Source organism: Theobroma cacao, chromosome 6, assembly GCF_000208745.1.
Source record: "Theobroma cacao cultivar B97-61/B2 chromosome 6, Criollo_cocoa_genome_V2, whole genome shotgun sequence".
Lineage (NCBI taxonomy): Eukaryota > Viridiplantae > Streptophyta > Magnoliopsida > Malvales > Malvaceae > Theobroma > Theobroma cacao.
Window position 1 is genome coordinate 5,154,250 of NC_030855.1, and position 6,472 is coordinate 5,160,721.

At 33.7% G+C, this 6,472-nt stretch overlaps 1 long non-coding RNA gene across 1 annotated transcript; it reads right to left on the reverse strand.

Moving 5' to 3' along the window:
* Nucleotides 328–5,260, reverse strand: LOC108662507. Its single transcript, XR_001928384.1, has 3 exons — nucleotides 5,156–5,260; nucleotides 4,895–5,037; nucleotides 328–506 (listed from the first exon to the last, which is right to left on the reverse strand). It is a non-coding gene; the product is annotated as an uncharacterized LOC108662507 (long non-coding RNA).

Below are 6,472 nucleotides of genomic sequence, written 5' to 3' on the forward strand. Positions count from 1 at the left end.
AACTTGACTTTGATTCTATTTTTGAACAAAAAAATTTTCTACAAATTGAATTGGAGCACTCAAAAATAGATTTTGAAACTCTAAAATTAGAATTTGAAAGCAAAACTAAAGTTTTACAAAAGGTAAGTGAAGAAAATGCTGCACTCAAAAGTTTGAAAAATGAAACTTCAAGCATAAATGCATACCACAAGAGAAATTCTGTTAGGGCAGCATCTAGGTGTTATTCTTGTAATAGAATTGGTCATTTATCATATGATTGCTATAGAAAAAGAAGTGTACAAACAATAAGAAAAATATGGGTTCCAAAAGGATCTTATGTTGCTGCTAATAATCAAGGACCCATCAAGGTATGGGTACCTATTAAGAAAAACTGAATATTTGTTTTGTAGATTGAGCTGCACTCAAAAGTCACATGTTCAAGAGCTCAACTAAAGGGGAAACAGCTTTGGTATATGGACAGTGGTTGCTCAAGGCACATGGCTGGAGATGAAATGCTATTTGCTCACCTAGACAAAAGAAAGGGAGGTATTGTATCCTTTAATGATGATTCAAAAGGTAAAATTCATGACATAGGAACAGTTGGTAAGAACTCCTAAACTTAAATTAGTCATGTATTGTTGCTTAAAGGTTTGAAACATAATTTATTAAGCATTAGCCAATTGTGTGACAAAGGTTTTAAGGTATGCTTTGAATCAACAAAATGTGAAGTGATAGATATAAGCACTAACAAAATCTCATTTATAGGAAAAAGAATAAAGAATAAGTATGTTGTATTTCTTGAGGAACTTGAAATGGATTGTGAAATTTGTCTTATAGCAAAAGTTGAAAATGATGGCCAGCTATGGCATAGGAGACTTGGTCATGTGAGCATGCATACCATGTCAAAATTAATTAGGAAAAATCTGGTTATAGGATTGCTTAAGCTTAAACTTGAGGATGATCAAATTTGTGATGCATGTCAATTAGGTAAACAAACTAGAACATCTTTTAAAACCAAGAAAGTTATCTCCACATCTAGACCTCTTGAATTGATGCACATTGATCTACTTAGTACAATAAGTACAACTAGTCTAGGAGGAAAATCTTATGGCTTTGTAATAGTTGATGACTACTTTAGGTACACTTAGGTATATTTTCTTGCTCATAAGAACGATGCTCTACCAGTATTCATAAGTCACTATTGGAAGGTTGAGAATGAAAAAGGACTAGCTATATTTAGTATTAGGAGTGATCATGGAGGTGAGTTTGAAGGAGATGAATTTGAGAAATTTTTGCAATGAAAAGAGGTTGGATCATAATTTTTCTGCACCTAGAACACCCCAGCAAAATAGAGTTGTAGAGAGAAAAAACTGAACCTTGAAAGAAATGGCTTGAACTATGCTATGTAAGAATAATCTACCTAAATACTTTTGGGCAGAAGTTGTTAAGATAGTAGCTTATATCCTTAATAGAGTGTCTATAAGAGCCAAGATATCAAAGACCCCATATGAGCTGAACAAAGGTAGAAAACCAAATATCTCTCACCTTAGGAGCTTTGGCTGCAAATGCTTTATGTTAAATAATGGAAAATAGCCTTTAGAAAAGTTTGATGTAAAGAGTGATGAAGCTATATTTTTAGGATATACATTAAACTCAAAAGCCTATAGAGTCTTCAACAAAAGATCTTTAACAGTTGAAGAATCCATCCATGTAGGTTTTGATGAATCCAATACCCTACAAAAGGAAATTTCTGATGATGAAAATGATACGGATGTCCTTGAAAGACAAATGGAAAAGATGAGTTTAGATGATAAGAAAAATAGTGAGGAAAATACCCTAGGTAGAGAAACAGAACCTCCACCCTTAGAAACCTTACAAAGGACTGAAAATCAACATCATGATCTTTCAAAGAGCTGGAGGTACATCAAGGATCATCTACAAGAGTAAATCATAGGTGACATTTCTCATGGAGTTAAAACTAGAAGAGCAACTAGAGAGACATGTGAGTTTTCAGCATTTATCTCTCAAATTGAGCCTAAAAACTTTGAGGAGGCAGAAAAAGAGGAAAGCTAGATAATAGGCATGTAAGAGGAACTTGATCAGTTCAAAAGAAACCATGTGTGGTCATTAGTTTCTAGACGTTTAAACCACCCTATTGTCGGCACAAAATGGGTGTTTAGTAATAAGGTAGATGAGCAACGAAATGTAGTTAGAAATAAAGCTAGGTTGGTAGCACAAAGATACAACCAAGAGGAAGGAATTGACTATGATGAAACCTTTGCATCGGTAGCTAGGATAGAAGCCATAAGGTTGTTGCTTGCTTTTGCATGCTTTATGAATTTGAAATTGTTCCAAATGGATGTAAAAAGTGCATTTTTAAATGGTTTCATTTAAGAGGAAGTATATGTTGAACAACCTCTTGGATTTGAAAACTTTCAAAAACTAGATCATGTTTTCAAACTTCATAAAGCCTTGGATAGATTAAAACAAGCTCCTAGAGCTTGGTATGAGAGACTTTCAAAATTTCTGGTTGAAAAAGGTTATGTTAGAGGTAGTATTGATACAACATTGTTTATCAAAAGATACCTAAATGATTTAATTGTTGTTCAAATTTATGTAGATGACATTGTGTTTGGTGCAACTAATGAGGCTTTATGCAAGAACTTTGCTAAAGAAATGCAGGGGGAATTTGAGATGAGCATGATGGATGAGCTGAAGTACTTTCTTGGCCTTCAAATCAAATAAAGTGAAAAAGGAATCTTCATCAAACAAGAAAGATACATTCAAGACATGCTCAAAAGATTTGATATGCTGAAGATGAAATCAATTTACATACTAATGAGTCCATCCACCGACTTTATGTAGATGAAAAAGAAAAAGATGTTGATCAAAAGCTATATAGAGGTATGATCGAATCATTACTCTATTTAACAACCAGCAGGCCTGATATCCAATTCTCTGTATGTTTCTGTGCTCGTTTTCAATCTCAACCCAAGGAATCACACTTAACTACTATTAAAAGAATTTTTAGATACCCTTTAGATACACAAACTTTAGGGATATGGTATCCTAGGGAATCATCATTTAGTTTAATTGGATATTCAGATGTAAATTTTACTAACAGCAAAACAAATAGAAAGAGCACTAGTGAAACCTGCCAGTTTCTAAGTAGTATGCTTGTATCATGGCAAGCAAAAAGCAAAATTCAGTTGTTTTCTCTACAGTTGAAGTCGAATATGTATCTTTAGGCAGCTGCCATGCTCAAATATTATGAATTAAACAACAATTAAAAGACTATGGAATATCAATGCATAACATTCCAATATATTGTGATAATACTAGTGCAATCAACATTTCAAAAAATCCTGTACAACATTCTAGGACTAAGCATGTTGAGATTAGACATCACTTTGTTAGAGATCACATAGTGAAAGGTGACATTAAAATTGAGATTGTAAATACTTTACATCAATTAGCTGACATCTTCACAAAACCCTTAAATGAGAATAAATTTTGTGAGATTAGAAGAAATTTAGGGATGATTAGTATGTAGTAGTTGTAGGAAATTTTTTTTTACACATAAAACAGAAGGCATTTAGTCGATTAAGAGAATCTTAATCAATTAAGAGTATTCTGTCACTTTAAATAATAAGACTCAGTGAGTTAGAGAAGAATGAATAAAATAATAAACAGGAATAGTATACCGGGTGAAGGAAATGGGTACAAAAGATAGCCTAGTTGAAAAATAAAAATGATAGGTAATTTTAAAATTTTGAACAAAAGAAAAACTGACAATATTTAAGGGGGAGACAGATGATTTTTTTTTTAGAGAATTAAACTGCCCTTAACTCCTCCTCTCTACACTTTCTCTCTTTTAAAATCGACCCATCTAAAACTGAAACCCCTCCCTTTCAAACTCTTGAAACCTTGAATCAGAAATTTCTCGAACCAAATGGCAAAATCAACTCAGTCCAAAGATATTCTGGAGAAAAAAAAGGGTAAACGTCCATTGGAAGAGAGTCTGTAAACAAATGTATAGAAGAAGAAGAAGAAGAAGATAATGTCCACTACTAAGATTGGAAAAATTGAAAAATCGTAGGCAAAGAAAGAATACAAAACCGAGAAAAAGAAAGAGAAAGAAAAATCACTCAAGAAAGGTAAGACCTCATCCTCAAAATTTAGAAATAAATTTCACGAGGATAAATTCAAAAGGATTGAAAATGCCCTTATTACTTGTGATAAAACTATTGATTGGAGTAGTTTTGAGGAGTCTCTTGAATTTCAAATGGTTTTGTCAGATTATTTTGAAGAGATGAAACTGAAAAAATTTAGTACCTTCAAGAGCCGATCCTATAGTCCTAGTCTAGTTAAAGAATTTTATGCTAGCATTGCTTTAAATGAAGATGAACTAGAGGACTCAAAAGACTTCAGTAATGAAGGTTTTAATGTCTTTATGAATGGGAAAGAATTTGTTGCGACAGCAGCAGACTTGGGAAGTTTGCTCAAAATTGAATATGAAGAAGGAGATTTTAAAATGCTTGAGAACTATGATCCATCATCTCTATGGGAGATTATAATTGGAAGGAAAGAAAAATACTCTTCTAAAAGTAATGTCGGTCTCATTACAAGCCCCCAAATTAGAATTTTGGATTACTTTATTGCTGCAAACATTCATGGCAAAAGTGACAGTTTTGGCTACATTAGCCTTCATGATTTATGGCTAATGGAGCATGCATTCAATGGCACTCTACTCAATCTAGACAGATTTATGATTGAAAGGATGAGAAGAGCCTATTGAGAAGACAAAATAAATTAGCCTTATGGAAATGTCATCACATCTCTAATACAAAAGAAGGGAATTTCGAGCTCTAAGTATGAAGCAGACAAAGTAAAGAGCAAAGACCAAGCTATTTACCTTGAGAGTTTGCCTAAAATGGGGTATAAACTTGATGGAGAGAAATATGTTAAAACCCCAAGGCCACTTTTGGAAAAGAGTCTTCGCTCCTTGCTCAACCAGAAACAGCTCCATCACAATTTTCTAATGAAATACTTTTCAACCTGTTCATAAGGATTAATGGAATGTTGACTGATCAAAGAGTAAGAATGCAGAAAATTGAAGAAAAATTGGTAGAGCTCGAAAATATATTGAAGGAAAAAGAAAAAATGCCGTATGAACCTGCAGCTGCTGATTCCTCTGCAACTCCAAGTCTTGCAGAAGGACAAGGTGCTGCAAGTTCTACTTTCCAAGCCGAGGGTCATGAACCTGAAGTGGATCAACTAAGGAAAACCCCCTCACCTGAACCACAAAAGGAAGCTAAATTAGAACAAGGAACTGAGGTGCTTGGCTCACTGGATAAAAATCCTCCATCTCCTCTGGAATCTTAGAAAGAGCATCTTTCTCCTCCTCGTTCTGAGAAAGTATCAATCGTGGACATTTTTCATCAGATGGTCAGGGAAGAGCAGGCAGAAAAGGAAACAGCTGAAGCACAAGCACAGAAGTCTACATTCACTAAACCAGCTCCCACAACAGAAAAAAAATCGAGTAAAGGAAAAGAAACTGCTGCAGCTCCACAGGCCAAATCAAAACCACCTAGCAAAGGAAAGAAAACAATGGCCACCAAGACCAAGTTCCTCAAAAGAAAAAAATTCTCCAGAATAGTTGAAAAAGCTAAGCCATCAGCCATCTCTTCTCCACAAGACCCCTTGAAAATTTTTGATAGATCATCACCTGAACCTTCACCACAAAAATCACCAACAGAACCCTTACCTGAACCTTTAAATGTTTTCTATGGCACTAATGAGTCTACCTGTTCACCCTCTTCAGAAGATGATTGAGCACACTTAGGATTTGATGATTACAAAAAAAGGGAAGAATATGGTAGAAAATTTAGGGGAGACTTAGGGGTAATTTAAGAACATTGACTACTATTTTTGCCTTGACTGTTGAATAATTAAATTTGACTTTGATGATAATGTTTTTGGATACTGATAAACATTGCTGTTTATGTTTTTGGATGTCAACAAGTTGGATGTTGAATATTTAAATCTGTTATTGAAGTTTTTACCATTAAGTTTCTGCTGCTACTTTGGTGTTGATATTGGGTTGTCATGCTGATGATTGATCTTTAGTATGATAATGTGAATGGATTGTTTTTATAAATGAATATGGATGTTATTTATACTATACTTGTTGGATGATAAATGGCATAGATAAAATCTGGTAACAATATGTTGTTAACAGACACAGCTGATATATTGATGATAATCTGTCAACAGTCACCTACTATCAATTACTCTATATATTTACATATATATATATATATATTCTGAATATATAATGTCATTATCTGTATAACATGAATAAAAAAATTTGCTAGAATGAATAAGTAAAATAAGCACACACTAAGGGGGAACACACACTTAGGGGGAGAAATCCTCATATTGTGTAGAACTAAAAAAGAATAAAAGGACATTGTGTTGTTAATCAAGGAAT